Below are 17,769 nucleotides of genomic sequence, written 5' to 3'. Positions count from 1 at the left end.
CCACCAACAATGCATCAATGTCCCAGTTTTCCCGCATCCCCTCCAACAATCATCATTATTTTTTCCTGTCATCTTAGCCAATCTGACAGGTGTGTAGTGGTATCTCAGAGTTGTCTTAATTTGCATTTCTCTGATCAATAGTGATTTGGAACACTCTTTCATATGAGTGGTAATAGTTTCAATTTCATCATCTGAAAATTGTCTGTTCATATCCTTTGACCATTTATCAATTGGAGAATGACTTGATTTCTTATAAATTAGAGTCAATTATCTATATATTTTGGAAATGAGTCCTTTATCAGAACCTTTGACTGTAAAAATGTTTTCCCAGTTTATTGTTTCCCTTCTAATCTTGCCTGCATTAGTTTTGTTTGTACAAAAACATAATAACTTTCTATGGTCAAAAAAAAATTTTTTTTTTTTTGTTTTCAGTTCATTTTTCTTACTCTATTACTCAGCTTTGTTAAAGTAGAGCTCTGTTTCCAGGACACTGTCCCAAGCTTCAGGGGTTTTGTGCAGCTGATTTTAGAAATCCTTCTGGAAATCTGACCATAAACCTTGTTTTTTGCCCTGGAGCTAGTACGTTTGTCCCTGCCCCACTGTAGCTATAAGATCTAGTGTGCTGGCTGTAACTGGGGCTCTGCTGACTCAGGCTGCACTGGGACTGCACACCAGACTCTCGCTCCATTGTTAACAGACTCTCTACTGACTTTCCGAGTGCTCCCTGGTTTGAAAGACCCAGAAGCCTCCAGCTCTGCTACCAATTTGATGTTTGAGTCCAGGAGAGATCTGGGGCTGAGGCTGGAGCCAGGTAGGCCTGCAGTGAAATTGCGTTCTGGGCTCCCACTCTTATTCCACATCCCTGTTCTGCTGACCTTCCAGGTGTTTCTGGGTTGAGAGGTCTGGAAGGCACAGTACTGCCACTGATTCAGAGGTCAGCCAGGCCGGAGCTGGGGTTGGGTCCAGGCCTGCATGCTGGTGCAGTTGGATCTCCATCCTGGTGTCATAGACCATTTCTGCTGAACTTCTAAGTTGTCTTCAGCTGGAAAATGTTCTTCTCCACCTTTTTGGGTGTTCTGATGCTCTAAAATTTGCTTAGAACCATTATTTAATGGAATTTGGAGCAGTTTGGGGGAGAGGTTGGCTTTTATTCCATCAGCTTGTCTCCATCTTCCAAGGATCTCAGGTTTGGAGTAGCAATAAGTAAATTTTTAAATTATTAGTAAAACAGAAGGAAAAGCTATGATTCTTAGTACTCTATCACATTTCCTATTAGTCTTCCACCATTACTGTAGAAGTGGAGACTCAGTGATGATGCATCTCTCCTCAGTTATATTCTGTTTCCAGGGATATAATCAAAACATTTCTGGCAAGACAGAACTTTTCAGACTCTTCCCTCTGCTGACTCAGCCTTTGAAAATGTCTGGTCATAATGAGGTATCAGAGCATGACTTTGTGGAAGAGTTCTTTGGTACTTCTAACATCTTACATGTTAAAAAAAAAAAAAAAAGATTATCAGGAAATAATCACATGTGACTTTCCCCCCCAATACTATGGGATGTAGTTAATTTGAGCCTCCTGACCTGAACCCATTGAGCATATTAATTGGTCCTCTCACTGTCTTTCATTTGCCCACACTCAATTACCTACTTTCATTCACTTACCTGCCAGAACCTCCAGGAGGACTAATAAAGTTTGACAGGCCTGTCGACTTTCATTTTCAGTTATTAGAGGAAGAAAAAAGAAAATACAAGTTGCAGGGTTCTGATTTCCCTGTTTTCTAGGACCATTGTCTAAATTGTTCTTAGCTTTTTCTCTATTCTTTAACCTTACTCTTTCCCAAAACATAAGAAAAGCAAAAAACTATGTATCTCCTTTATTGTTGTTCTTAACATCTATTGCCAGACTTAGCTCATTCTAATCTTTAGGGCTTCTTATAAAACTGAACCATTTTTAAAAAATCCAGTCTCTGTGACATGTCCTTGCTTCCATTGCCTTTTGGAAAACTTCACCATCTTTACTATATAATGGATTTATTAGCTACTATACTTTTGGAAGAGAAAGCTTCCCCGTATGTTTGTACAGTTGAAGTCCCATATTAATAGCATCTCATAATTCCATGCCAAATTTTCTGAACTCCCCATCTATTTATTCATTCTGTTTTGTGGCCTAGTATAATCTTTTGATGATATTGCTTCCCCTTCTGTACTGCAGTGCCTTTTGATCTTCATTTTAGCAGTTCTCCACTATCCACTTTAGAGCAATGCAAATTAGAATCACTTTGTAATCTTGAGGTCATAGAATTGACAGAAATGGAGTATCTACAAGAAAGATGGGCAGAAATACTCATTTTAATTCATCCATTACCAGTCAGATAGAACTTGTTTATATTTACATAAACATAATGGAATCATATTATACTAATTTTTTTGGTTGTGGCCTATAGTGTTGGACCAAATTATAGAAAGACATCAAATTTAATTCCTAATATCATGATCATCAAAAATCATGTAAGAAATTTCTTTCTTTAAATTGTCTTTCAACTTAAGAGTAAATAAACAAAATCTTTCTCCTATTTCTCATTCAAGAAGGGTTCTTGACCATTTTTGAAGAAAAATTGGTAAAAGAATATAGGATAAATGTACTTATTTATTGTGGGCAAGAACAAACTGCTTAATGAGTATCAGAACTGGAAAATCATTTAGTTCATTTTACCAAGAAAGGATAAATGACTGGAAAGAAGTCACACAGGTAGTAAGTAGCAGAATTAGGATTTGAAGTCTTTTCATTTGACTTCAAATCCAATTCTAGTATAGTCAGACACAGTGTCAAGTAAACTTGTGTCTGTGTGTACATCCTATAACAAAATAATACTTTCCAATGTTTTAAAAAGGCACGTGTTCATTGTTCAATTTTAATGAAATTTGAAATGAGAAACTAAGTGAGAAAGGTTACAGTGTTTAGACTGAGGCCTACTGGTCATTGAATATCTATTTTTTACATCTAGAAAGGACCTTAGCAGTCATTTAAACCTAATACTTTACAAATGAGTAAATAGAAGTGGAGAGTATTTAAGTTAACTTTCTAGAAATCATGTGCTAATTGTTGGTATAGGTATGACTAGCCTCCAGTTGTCTTGATTCCCATTCCTTCTACTGTAATATACTGCCTCTTTATTTTAGAGTCAGAGCTTAGCAACTGTAATGTTCTTTAAATAGATATTCTCACTCAGTGTGGCTGCCTGTTTCAATTAGACTGCTATAGTATGAACATTGAAATGATAGAAAGGAACTTTGATCTAGGTGTACTGTTCTTTAAATCCTAACACTATTTTGTAGGTGAAAGAATGTTGACAAAAATTCATTATTGGTTCACTAAATTTTTCTATGTTTACTGAACTAAGCCAAGAATTGAACAAAAGGAGAAAAATGGTCTGTTGTTGCTTTTGGGAAATTGTTAAGGCCTTTAAATGTCTTAAAATGCGTTCCCTAATGACCCACAGTTTTTATAAATACCAATATTCTTCTGGTGATATTATAAGGCTATGAGTTCTGGATATTACTATCTTCAAAGAATTTTGAATTACAGATGACTTAAAGAATAATGGATAAACCCATGTTGAATATGAGTATTCTTCAACCTATTATAAAGAGGAAATTTTGTAGAAGAAGTGTAAAGTATTATAGCTATCTCTTCAGAAGGCTTTCTCATAAATCTTTTGCCAAGACAGGGAAAGAACTGAACAATGGAGAAAACTAAGATCAGCTCATGGCAGAAATAAAGTAAAATGTATCCCATAAGATAAATATTGAGGATGTAGGTCATAAGAAGATAAGATGGCACTAACATAGATAAAGGTTCCTTCTGACCTTGCAAATGTTTTTTTCTTGAAGAGACTATAATAATAAAACTATATATATATATATATATATATATATATATTTTTTTTTTTTGCTTTTGGGTAAGAACAGGCTCATAAGAGAAGTAGTAAGTCAGGAAAGACTGGAGCCTTCTTATAGTGAGGTAGCCAACCGGCAGGATCTTCTAGCCTTCTGAATCTGAATCTAGCAGTAACATCTGAAGTCTGATTCCTTATGTTTGCCATTGAGGGGGAAACAGAGGTCCTTTGAACCACCATATAGTGATTGAAGGTCCCATAATTAATTGGAAATTAATGTTACAAGAAGTTATAAGTGGAAACGCAATTAGGGACAATTACCTATTCCCAGTGGGAGATGAGAGGTCATAGTTTTAGCATCCAAATTATATTATTAGAACTCCTAAGTTTGGGACCTTTTTGTAGATTAGGTAAGACTTTGATAACACAGCTGCACAGTTGATAGACATGAATAGCCAAGCATTAGTGCTTAAATTGATAATTCTCTTTCCCCCAAAAGGAGTAAACCATCAATATGGCCATTCTGGTAGTAGGGCTAGCATTTAAAAAAAATACATATATTTCAATTTTAACTTTGGTTTCTATGGTAATGAATAAAGTGCTGTATATGCTCAAGCCATGATTACATGGTCAACTTTCATTAGATCATGCACATATTTAGAGTCATGAAGATATAGTAGGAGATAGAGACCAAACAAAGAAATTTCACATAGTCTGCAACAGAAAAAAAACATGCAATTTTAAATAATAGTACTGGATCTAGGCAGTAGAAATTACTGATTCTCTGAAAAACATGGATAGTTTAGTGTTCACACTGCTTGTCCACAGATGTGACCTTCCACAAAGTCTTTTTCTTCTTAATAATGCAGTTAAAAGAACCATATTTGCATGAAGCCTTTCCTGGTTTTCTCAACCACTATCACTCTTCCTCTCCAACTACCTGTATTAAACTTATTTTCACTATATTTGTAATGCATATATTTATATGCTTTGCCCCAACAGAATGTAGACTTCTTGTTAGTAGCTATTTTCATTCTTTTTATTTGTAACTCTAGCCATTAGCAAATTGTCTGGAATATAATAATAGGCATTTAATAAATATTTGTTGATGAATTAATTGAGAAGATATGCTAGGCTGAATGATGATGGGAATGCCAATTCTTGACTGATGAATAAATGTGTCAAAGCTTCCAGGCAACTATATACCCTGATGTTTAAAAAGGAATGCTGTCAAATAAATATATAATTGAAAAAAATATGTTGGTCATGAAGGAAGACAGGAATGACCAAGGGACCATTTTCAGTCTACTGATAAACTTATAATGTCAAGAGAATGTAAGAAAGTCTTTAGAAGGGTGGGAGGACCCCATTCAGTGAATTCATAATGATATTTAGATAAATTAGTGAGAATACCAAGCATCATTGGTGGGAATGTCCAGATTAATGAGATAACAGATCCATCATAATATTGGTATGCATTTAATATTAAGTTATCACAGGTGGTAAGCAGGATGAAATGCACATAAATCTTAAACAGACAATGAATCTGACCAATTTAGTCGAAGGGTCATCTTACTGTACAACAAAAGGATGGACATTAATGAGTAAAATTGCCACATCCTGTTTCAGTAGGATACATTTTACATTTTATTTAAAGGTTCATCTACTTAATTTCCTAAGGTTGAAGCTTTTGAATCCAGTTCCTGGCACATAGTAGGTACTTAACAAATGTTGATTGATTTATTGACCAATAAAGTAATGTTGGCAAAGCATATTTAATTTTTCAGAAAAATGATAAAGGTACATTTTTTCTTTTTTAGTTTAAATATTGCTTTCTTTCTACACTGCAAATTGACAAAGCACAATAGTACTGAATAGCTTTCTAATCTATTAGAAGAGCTTTTATTTGCCTCTTTTCTAGACTCTTTGTTGATGGTTTACTCCTTTTTGGGGGAAGAGAATTATCAATTTAAGCATTAATCCTTGGCTATTCATGGCTCTCAACTGCGCAGCTATCTTATCAAGCAACCTTTAGAAATTTTCAGGTGAACATATTCCCTGTTTTTATCCTCAAGTCTGACCAGGTCTTTTATAGGATTGTATGGGGAAGAATTTTTATTTTGTCTAAAGTTGCAGTCTTTTATGCTGAAACCTACTATAGAGAAAGGATTGACTTTCCTAAAACATGTACATCATCCTATTTTATTCTGTATTCTGAGAGATTTCCTCTTTATTTTTTTTTTATCTTCCCATTCACTAATTTTTTTTTTATCTTTCCCTGGCTTGTGGCTGCTTCCCTAGTGCCTATGAACATATTACTGCCATTTTATTCCTCGAAAAAACTCTCCCTTAATCCATTTATCCCAACTAGCTATAATCCTGTCATCTCTCATTCTGTGGCTAAATTCCTTGAGAAGGCTGGCTACCTTCAGTTATTTTACTTCCTTATCTCTCTTAGGTCTTCTTAACTTATTGTCCTCTGGTTTCCAGCCACACCATCCAACTGAAACTACCCTCTCCAAACATCTGAACAATCTCTTAATTATCAAATCTAATTGCATCTTCTCAATCTTCAGACTTCTTGACCTTTCTTCAGCACTTAACATGGTCAATCATCCTCTTCCCCTAGATGCTCTTTTCTTTATAAGTTTTCATTATTCTGTTCTCTCTTGGGTTTCCTCAGAGTGGTTTAATTCCTTCTCCTCAGTTTTCCTTGACAAGTTTTTATCAAAATCAGGGCTACTAATAATGAGTATTCCCCAAGGTTCTGCTCTGGATGCTCCTCTTTTCTTCCCTTATATTATTTCAGTTGATGATCTAATCAAGTACCGTTCCTATACAGATGATTTTCAGTTTTATTTATCCAGTTTAAGCTGTCTCCTGATCTCCTGTCTAAAAGCTCCCTAGTGAACATCTGCCTGAATGTTCTGTATTCACCTCAAATTCAATGTTTCCCAAACTAAACCCTTTATATTTCCCTTCCCCCCAAACTATTTCATCTTTCTAACTTCCCAGTTATTATTGAGGGTACCACCAGCCTCTCAGTCACCAAGACTCCCAACCTTGACGTTATCCTTTGCACTTTCTCTTTCTTTCCCTATATTCAATCAATTGCTAAATCCTGCTGATTCTATCTTTATAACATCATATATATATATATATATATATATACATATATACACACACACACACACATATATATGTCTTTGGCTTTTAAAGCCCTTTATGACCTAATGTCTTCCTACCTTTCCAGTCTTCTAGAAATCCCACTCCCCCACCCCAAATACACAATATAATATGAGATATAATGATAATGACTATCTGGTTGTTCCTTAAATAAGACATTTCATCTCCCAACTATAAACATTTTTACTCATGCATCTCCACATCTGAAATTTGCTGTTTCCTCATCTTTGCTTCCTTTCAAGATCTAGATAACATTTCATTTTCTACAAAACATTTTTCACTCCCTTAATTTGTGCCTTCCCTCTGAGATTACCTCCAATTTACCCTGTATATTTCTTGTTTGGGCATAATTCGTGGCATGTTGTTTCCCCTCTTAGACTATGAGTTTTTTGAGGGCAGATACATTTTTTTGTCTTTCTTTGCATCTCTAGCACTAAATATAGTTCTGGTACTCAGTAGGTACTTAATAAATATTTTTTCAACTTGATTTATTTTATTTTTTATTTTCAAAACATATGCATAGATAATTTTCAACATTCAATCTTGCAAAACCTTGTGTTCAAAATTTTTTCCCTCCTTTCCCCTCCACTCTCTCCCCTAGATGGCAAGTAATCCAATATTTCTTAAGCATGTGCATCTATACATATTTCCACAATTATCATGCTGTGCAAGAAAAAAAAAATTAGATCCAAAAAGAAAAAAAAATGAGAAAGAAAACAAAATGCAAGTAAACAACAGCAAAAAGACTGAAAATTCTATGTTGTGATCCACACTCAGCTCCCACAGTCCTCTCTCTAGGTGCAGATGGCTCCCCTCATCACAAAGGATTCACAGCATTGGAAATGACCTGAATCATTTCATTGTTGAAAAAAGCCAAATCCATCAGAATTGATCATCATATAATCTTGTTGTTGCTATGTATAATGATCTCCTAGTTCTGCTCTTTTCACTTAGCATCAGTTCATGTAATTTTCTATAGGTCTTTCTGAAATCATCCTGCTAGTCATTTCTTATAGAACAATAAAATTCCATAACTTATTCAGCCATTCTCCAACTGATGGGCATCCACACTGTTTCCAGTTTTTTGCCACCACAAAAAGGTTTGCACCAAACATTTTTGCATATGTGGGTCCCTTTCTCTCCTTTATGATCTCTTTGGGATACAAGCCCAGCAGAGACCCTGCTGGATCAAAGGGTGTACACAGTTTGATAGCCCTTTGGGCATATCAACTTGATTTTTTTTTTTTTTTTTTTTGTGGAAGAAAAAGATTTATTTTACTTGGCTCCAGGGGATAAAAGCTGAACCAAGGCAGATGGATTTCACTTTAATACAAGGAAGAATTTATTAAAAATTAGAACTGAATAAGAATGGACTGAATTTTCTCTACAAATAATGAGTTCTCACCTCTGGAATTATTTAAACTAAAAATAAATAATACCTTTTCAGAGATATTTGGGAAAATATTCATTCCTTAAGTGGGAAGTTGAAATTAGGTGACCCCTCAAGTCCCTTCTCATTTTTGTATTCCAGTATAAGTATAGGGCAGTTAGGTGTTCAAATTTATAGTAGGCAGAGCACCAAGTCCAGAGTCAGAATGACTCATCTTTGTGAGTTCTAATCTAACCTCAGATATTTATTAGCTGTGTGACTGTAGGCAAATCACTTATTTCTGTTTGCCTCAATTTTTTTGTCTGTGAAATGAATTGAAGTAGGAAATGACAGGCCACTCCAGTATCTCCAGAAAACTGGAGTTGGACAGGACTGAAAAGGCTGAACAATAAGTATAAGCATTCATTCTGCATTTTGACAAATTGGCCAACCAATACAGTGAAAAAGCAACAGCAAAACTGACTGCTTAGTGCCATATAGATAAATTTTGTCTGCAGTCAAGACAGCCAGTTAATATATTCAACTTTCAACCTTTCAACTTGCTGATTTAATGTCGCATTGATATAGCTCCTCAGGTTGGAAAATAGATCCAATAAGGAAAAGTTTAAAAGTTGGAACTAGTCAAGAGAAAAGGTATCAGAATGGTAATTTCATATCTTTAGCAATATTATAAGATCAAATGTTCTCTATCTCCAAAGAAGACAGAACTCTGGAAAGTTAATTATAGTATAAGAAATTAGTTTGTTTATAGGAATACTTCCCAAATAATTATATTATGGAAATAAACCCTTCACAGTAACAAGAGTAATAGCTTCTGTTTATACAATGCTTTAAGATCACTAAAGTACCCTATACCTGTTATCACATTTGATCTTCATAACAGCTTTGTGAGATCATATAAGATTATCCTCATTTTACAAAGAACACTTTAAGTGACTTGTCCAGGGTGGCATAGTAAGTAATTATATGAGGTAAGATTTGAATTTATGTCTTCCTGATTTTAATCCTAGTATTTTGTACACAGTATAATCTAGTTGCCCTAAAATACCAAAAAAGGAAGGAAGGAGAAACAAATTTCTACTCAGCTTGGGAAAGATTCAATTAAATTAAATCACATGATAACATTTAAAGATGAAATCACAAAGGAAATGAATGGACAACAAAAAAGGAAAACATCTGTTAAGATTTCTCTAGCAAAGTATTTTCTTTGTCAATGATGGTGAAGTCAACATATTTAGACTTTAACCTTAGAGCTTCAGATGCACTGAATGAGAAGGCAAAAAGTCACTAAAAATAGCAGTAATAATGAATATGTAGTTATATAAATGAATAATATATATTATATATGTAAATGTACTATATGTAACATAATATAAATAAATTTATATGATTATATATTTATATAAATAATATTTACATAGTGTTTATTATGTGCCAGACACTGTGCTAAATGATTTAAAACAATGATCTCATTTGATCCTCACATCAAGTGCTATTATCTTCATTTTTTCAATCAGAGAAACTGAAGCAAACAGAGATTATGTGACATGTCCAGTGAGTGTCTAATAAGTGTCTGTGAGCTATTTGAATTTAGGGTTTCCTGACTCCAGGCCCAATATTCTATGTATTGTATCACTTAGATAGGAAGAACCTTTGGATCAGATTAAGGATACACAGAAGAGGTTTATGTTAAAAATGACACATATATGTAAATTTATATACATACACACGCATGCACATACACACATAATACATATTATATATGTATCTATGGATATGAATATGTATATGCACATATACCATATGCAAATGGAATCAAGTTCATTTCTCATAACTAAATGAGAGCTGAATGGATTCAGAGATAATTGAATAACAAAAAGGAAACATTTGCAGGTATGTCTCTATTAGAGTGCTCCAGGTCTCTGTATTACATTGTTCAGTCATTTCAGTCATTTCTGACCCATTATAGCTACATTTAGGATATTTTTATTGGCAAAGATTCTGGAATAGTTTGCCATTTCCTTCTCCAACTCATTTTACAAATGAAAAACTGAGGCAAACAAGATTAAATGACTTGCCCAGGGTTACACAGCAAGTAAGTGACACCAGATATACACTCAGGAAGATGACTCCAAATCAAGCTCTTTATCCACAGAGCTACTTAGCTACCCTCCCAGATTGCTTCTCCCTAATGAAAGTTTCCTTTCCCCAAAAATATTACTAATGTTTTATTCTTTCAATTGTAGGTGGAAATAAGTAGAGGCTTTTATTGCATGAAATATATCATTAAAGATTTTTGACATTTTAAAGGAGTCTAATATATGTGTGGGATAGTCTACGTAGACAAAATCTCTCAGGTAAGGAACAAAAAGATTAAAATCCTTTGTTAAAGTTGTAAAATGGAATATGTAAATGATGGGCTTTTACAAATGTTGTTCTTCCTTTCTTAGCCAATTGCTCCTTTGTTTTATCTCATATTCCCTGTTATTTCCCTCTTCATTCTTCCCCATAGCATTCTTGTTGGAAAATATCTTAAAATTATTCAGTTGGGAAAGTAAATCAGATTTTTAAAAACCAAAGTTGGTGGTGTGTGGGTGGCAAGTGATCCTCTTTTTAGTTTTCCTCTTTTCAATTTGGGTATTTTTTTATAAGACAGTCCATGTTTGTACTATGATTTCTGATTTTAGTTTTAAAATGTTAATTTCTAGAATGTAAGGGCTGTTAAAGATGATATAAATAAATTTGCTTTAATGAAGACACAATTTAGGAAAATGGAAGATTTAGAAGCCAGATGGACCACCTTAGCTAATTTAGCAACTGAACTAAATTTCACAACTGAACTAAAGCCAACTTAGGAACTGAGAGGATCTGTGGTGTAGTGAAAAGAACGCTCAATTTGAAATAAGAAGACCTTGGCTCCAGGCCCAGCTCTGACACTTACTAGTTGTGGGATATGGAACAAATCCCTTAACCTGCATGAGGCTCAATTTACTCATCTAAAATGGGGATAGTAGTATTTATGTCATTTACCTCATAATGTAATTGTTGGGAGGCAGACACTGTAAAACTTTAAAGAACTATGCAAAGATGGGTTATTTCTCTACCATGATTTCAACAAAGGATAATGAAAAAATAAGCAAGCCATGTATAAACACCTTGAATAAATATCAGTATAACTTTTAAAATAAATTAGGATAGCAGCATGATGTTAATACAGTGTTTGCTGAGAGTATATTCATACATTTTGAACCAGGTTCAGTTATGGTGATTCTGATCTTTAATTGGAGGTGGTCTAGTCTTCCTTTCCTCATATTCTTTGTCTCCTTCTATTCCCACCCCAGAACCCAGAAGGACAAATTATTTAAAGCTTAGATTTAGACTTCTATCTAGGGTTTCCCCAAAAGGATTAATAGAAAGATATTCAATGAGTAAGATATATATATATATATATATATATATATATATTCAGAAATGCAGATATTTATAGATATAGATGCATACATATATGAATATATATATATATATATGTACAGTTAAAAATGTACATACAAATGTATAGATTGACTGTAAGTTGAATAATTTATTATACTCTCTTGGAAGACTGATATTAAGCATTTTACATTTTTTGTTAGCTTTGTACCATCTAAATGATTTCTGCTGTATTTCCTGGGGAAAAAAAAAGTGAAGTTTAGGCTAATCTTCATCTTAGGGGATGTCCTCTCTGATTTAGAAATATCCCCTCCTCTCAGGTTACTCTTGTCACTGACACAAACAACCCCAAACTCCTGCAACCATTTATTTCTCACACTGGAATGAGAATACCTTGACCTCTTGAGCTTTAGATGTCATCTCCATTTCGAGGCAGTTGTTTGTTCCCTGTACAGAAAAGGATGCACAAAATGGAATAGGCAGGTGTAGGAATCTAGCTACAAGCTCACCTAATTGAGTCCATTCCATGTAGAGATTATTGGCAACTAGGTTCACTGGATAGAGTGCTTGACTTACAAGTAAGAAGAACTGAGTTTAAAGTTTCCCTCAAATATTTACTGTGCATCCCTGGGCACATTACTTTACTTCTATCTGCTTCAGTTCTCTCATCTACAAAATGGCAATAATAATAACAACCACCTTCCAGGTTTGTTGTGAACTCAAAATGAGGAAATATTTGTAAAGCATTTGGTTGACCATAAAGTATTACAAAAATGATATTATTTCTCACCTGACCCTCCCCCTCAACACAGAGAATCTAAAGGTTGTTGGTTCTTTGTTCTTAAAGAGTACCATGACCTCAGGGAGGAGTTCTCATAACATGGAAATGAATTGGATTTTAGTGAGGAAAGGCTGTTCAAGGTCACCTGCCAGAGATGGCCCTGGATTCAGGGGACTCCTTGGACTTTTTAAGCTAAGTTCTTTAACAGGTCCCAGTTTGACTGAGGCTACTGCCCATTCTGTGATTAAGGCTAGGTAAGAAAGAAATGAGGCAAAGAATGGTCTTTTTTTTTTAACTTGAAAGTTTAAAAAAAAAAAGCTATCAATTTTGGAGGGGAAGACCTCAGGGTTTTTGGCCAAAATAGCAACTTTCACTCTAAGGCAACCAGAGTCAAAAGAAAAACCAAATGGCCTTAGCTTTCATTGACTGAAAGCCAGAATGATTTAGATTTATATCAAGGCCTTTAAGAGAGAAATCTATTCTATAAATCCCAAGATATTGAAGAAGGAAGGAAGGAAGGAAGGAAGGAAGGAAGGAAGGAAGGAAGGAAGGAAGGAAGGAAGGAAAGAAGGAAGGAAGGAAGGAGAGAGACTAAATAACTGAAAGGCCCTGTCCTTCCCATTTGACCCATACACCTTCTCAACAAAATATGCTGGAATTCTTGTTCTCCAAACTCAGGGGATGGGTCTTTGGATAACTGAGTTTCACCTTATACTTATATGTTCCCCTTCTTCTCCTTTCCCTCACCTGACTAATCCCTAATATCCAGCATGTGCATACATGGAGGTGTGGGAGGGTGGGAAACGAGTCAGCTCACCAGATTAAAGCTTCTAGAAGCTGTGTGCAATACCTGAGACTTCTGTCCTCCAGGAAGGGAGAGGAAAAATAGTTTCAGCTCAATATATATATTAATAATCAGAGGACAAGATATTTGTGGTTGAAGACAGGCATGCTCTCTGAGAGCATTCCTGTTACTACATCTCAATATTCAGAGGACAAGATACTTGTGGCAAGAGAACTCTCTCTGAGAACAGTCCCAGTAATGAAAGCACTACTTGCCACTTGGGAGATTTAGAGCCAAAAGTCTAAATCATAGTTCTTTTAATTTACATACTAATGCCTCTCCCCCACATTATCCCATGGGCTTGAAATGAAGGAGTACTAAGGGACTTTTCTATGTTTGTGACAATGTTTCAGAATGTTAAGTCTTTTCAGCACTTGGTCACCACATGTCAGGAAGCATCCAGAGTGTTTTCATTTCTAAGGTACTCAAATGCCTAGTCACATATGGCATCCAGAAGTAGGCAGGGTTAATCTGTGAATGTTCTGTACATACATATTAAAAATAAATAAATTAAAAAGTAAAATGCAGCACAATGTTGTAAGTTAACTTCAGAACTTAGTCAAATGTGTTGGAAAAACAAATAAATAAAATCTGCCCAAATGACAAGCATACAAACAAACAAACAAAAAATCCCCAAAACTTGTGTTAGGAGCAGAGCCAATTGAAGAATTCATGAACATATATAGTTAAAGTTATTACTCTGTGGAGCATTTTTTTTTCCTGGTCTTTTTATTTCCACCAACAGGAACTTTTATTTGGGGAATTCCAAATGAATGAAGTTAAGGACCACTATTTAAAGTGTAGTTCTTAAATTTTCAGTAACAGTTGTGATCTGTTTCCAATTGTCCTAAAAATGATTATTCACATGCCTATGTTATTGAACTCAGGCAACTACCAGGAAGAAGAATAACATTCTTTCCCCTTCTAAAGTCACATTGCTCCTTCCTTGCTGAGATCTTGCCTGCAAATTATATTCCAGTGTTTATGCTAATGTAAGCCAACTAAATCGGAAAGACCACTTTGTTACTCTGTAGTCCAATGTTTTTGTAATCCAAAAGCCTATTTTAAACTATATTTATTTCCTATTGTAGGAAGTGTCTAGGTTTCTATGATATTGGTTTCTCTGAGTGTTTGTGTATCTTTGTGTGGGGAAATTCAGGTATTGAATATTATTTGGGAATATTTTTTCCTGGTAATTAAAAATTCCTTTTCAGGTTGAATTTTTCTTTCTTTTTTTTTTTTTTCTCCTTTTTATCTCAGATTATGGTGATTATATGTAAATCTTCTGGGGTACAATTCTCATGTTGAATGCCTAAATAAAATTGCTAAGATTGGGATCTGGAACATCAATTGATGAGAATTAAGAAAGCAATTTCACCAAATGATTAGATTGGTGCAGGCACCAATTTTGGGGCTTTGGATATGTGATGAATTCACCATGACTCTCCTTTTCCAAAAAATAGGCTTATTTATGATAAGGATGGAGAGGCAAAATAGGGATCATGAAAGGTAAATATGAAATAGATTTGGGAGAGCATTAAGTTGGCAAAGAAAGGGGTTTTAACAATTAACAAGAGAAAAGACAAATTCGCAAGTGAAACTCACAATTAACCAGGAGAAAGGAAATACTCCATGAGATGGGAGTACACCATTGACTGGCAAACTAAATTCTAAGAGATTTTGTGAAAGAGTTAGTTATAAAAAGGAGAAAGACACCATGGGGGGAAGGAAGATGCAAAGAAAGATAGCATGAGGCAGAACACCATGGCAGGTTAACCCAAAAAGGATTTAGCAAAGATGGCAGATGCCATGGACAGATTTATAGGGGAAATTTAACCTCAGAGGAATGCTTTTTCATTGGATACAGAAAGGTGGGGTTACCCAAGACCTCCACAAGGGGGTGGGATTGTAATGTTGAGCTGAACCCTACCTAGTGACCCAGGACTTTATCAAAATTAATTCCCAACTAAGTTTATTGATTATATTTTATTTAATGGAATTCCAAAATTGGGTGGTACTTTATATATATATATATATATATATATCTTCACATAATTATATTTTTTGTAGTATATGGGAATATGGAATATACTAAGGAAGAGGTGAATAAGAAAGAACTTAATATTCTCATATTTGGGGTGCTTCAAAAGAAGAGTGCATTTATTAATATAGAGAAAGTGGTTGGGGCAGAAAGCATATAATCAGTTTCACTCTTATGTGAACCAGGAAAAAAAAAGATGGATCATCCATACACATGTATGTATTAGTTCACTATAGCAACTTCTTAAATCAAAGGAAAGCAGCCAGAAAGTAGGAGAAGGTAGAAGAGTTTTTTAAAAAGGAGAGCAGAATTGGTCTGGGATGTTATAAATAAAGGCAAAGCAAAATTTAACTTTGTAGAGTGACATGTAAAGAGAGAATTGAAGTGAAGAAAAGAGAAGAAAGTTTGTAGAGAAGTAGTAAGTTGTTTCAGAACTAGATTAGCTGCATTAATTATTTTCCTTGTCTTTTATCACTTTTTTTTTTTTTTTTTTTTTTTTTTTTGGTAAATAGGCAACTGAGGGACAAAGAAAAAAAAATAACAAGAAAATATAATAGAGTGAAATCAACTATCGATCCAAATAATGAATGTCAATTATATAAACTTACAAAACAAAAGTCAAGTTGAAATCAGAATCCCAAAAGGCATTGTTTATAAGAAATACATTAAAATAGAATGGAACAAATTTTATTATTCTTTAGGTGAGAAACAAAGGAATAGCATTCAGGATTTTCAGAAAAGATTATATTTAAAATAAATGATAAATAGGGAACATACATTTGCTTGGAGGTAATGTAGAAAAAAATTCCCAATACATATATATCTAATGTCACAGTATCTAAGTGCCTAAGTAAAAAGTTAATAAAATTGTAAGAAAAAAAAAAAAACTACTATTTAGGGAATTGAACTGTATTTCTTTTAAATCTAGTAAAAAAAAAAAACAATAAAAGATAAACAAGAAAGAAGTTAAGGACTTAAAGATAATTTTAGAAAAGTTAGATATGCTAGATCTTTGGCAATTACTACATAAAATTAAACAGGAATATACATGTGTCAATATAGTAACTTTACAAAGTTGATCATTTCCTAGGGTATAAAACCTCACAAAAACAAATGCAAAAAAAGCAAAATTATAATATACATCCTTTTCTCCATTTTTCAATGCAATAAAAATTTTAATTAATAAAATCTAATTCCAATTTGAAAAAAAGGTTCAAATTTAAAAGGAGACCAAATAATTCAAGCATACTAAATATGGATATCAAAGGACAAATTCCCCCCCCTCATAAAGAAAATAGTAAATGTGTGATTGCCTAGAAGTTTTTATACCTTTAGACACTTTAAGAGGAAGAAAAACTAACAAAGTAGTAAATAAGAAAAACCTTAAGAAAAACCCAATTAAACACATAAACATAAATTCTAAGAATCAAAGTAGAAATTAACAAAATTGAAAGCAACTCCCCCATTGAATTGATAAATAAAATTGGGAATTGTTTTTAAAAATAAAAAATAATGAAATGAATGTCATTAGCAAAATAAGAAACATGTATAAACAAAGACAGAGATAAGAGGGGGAAAATTTCCAATATGAAAACATATTAAAAATTGATTGCAAAAGAAAAGGACATAAATGAAATTATTAGAGTTTATTTTGCCAAAACAATTGATAAATGTAATGAAATAACATTTATAATTAATATTATAACATAGATTAGTAGAAATAAAAGATTTAAAAAGACAGAAAAGAACTTTCAAAGGGGAAAATACCTGAGATAATTTGGATTTTTAAGTGAATTCTGTCAAACATTAAAAAATAAATTTAATATAGAAAACTGTATGCAAAATTAGGAAAATAGGCAATCCTATCAAAGTTATTCTATGAATGAAATATGTTCTTGATAGTTATACCAAGGAAAAACAATACAAAGAAAATTATAGATGAATACACCTAATATTGATCCAAAAGTACTAACAAGCATTAATAAAAAGGCATATTAAAAAAGATTATATGTATGTATGTTTGTACACACACATTTATGCATATATTCCTTTTCTTCATTCTTTTCCTTTATAACTAAATATGATTTTTTTTTTCCTTTTAAATTATTTCATGACTCATTCTTCTAATGTTTTGTTCTTTGGAGTTTGAATTTGTCTTAAACTCTATGATCACCCTACCTTCTTATTCTTTTCTATATTT

Source organism: Sarcophilus harrisii, chromosome 3, assembly GCF_902635505.1.
Source record: "Sarcophilus harrisii chromosome 3, mSarHar1.11, whole genome shotgun sequence".
Classification (NCBI taxonomy): domain Eukaryota; kingdom Metazoa; phylum Chordata; class Mammalia; order Dasyuromorphia; family Dasyuridae; genus Sarcophilus; species Sarcophilus harrisii.
The sequence above is the reverse complement of the archived record's forward strand: the minus strand, read 5'-3'. Positions refer to the sequence as shown.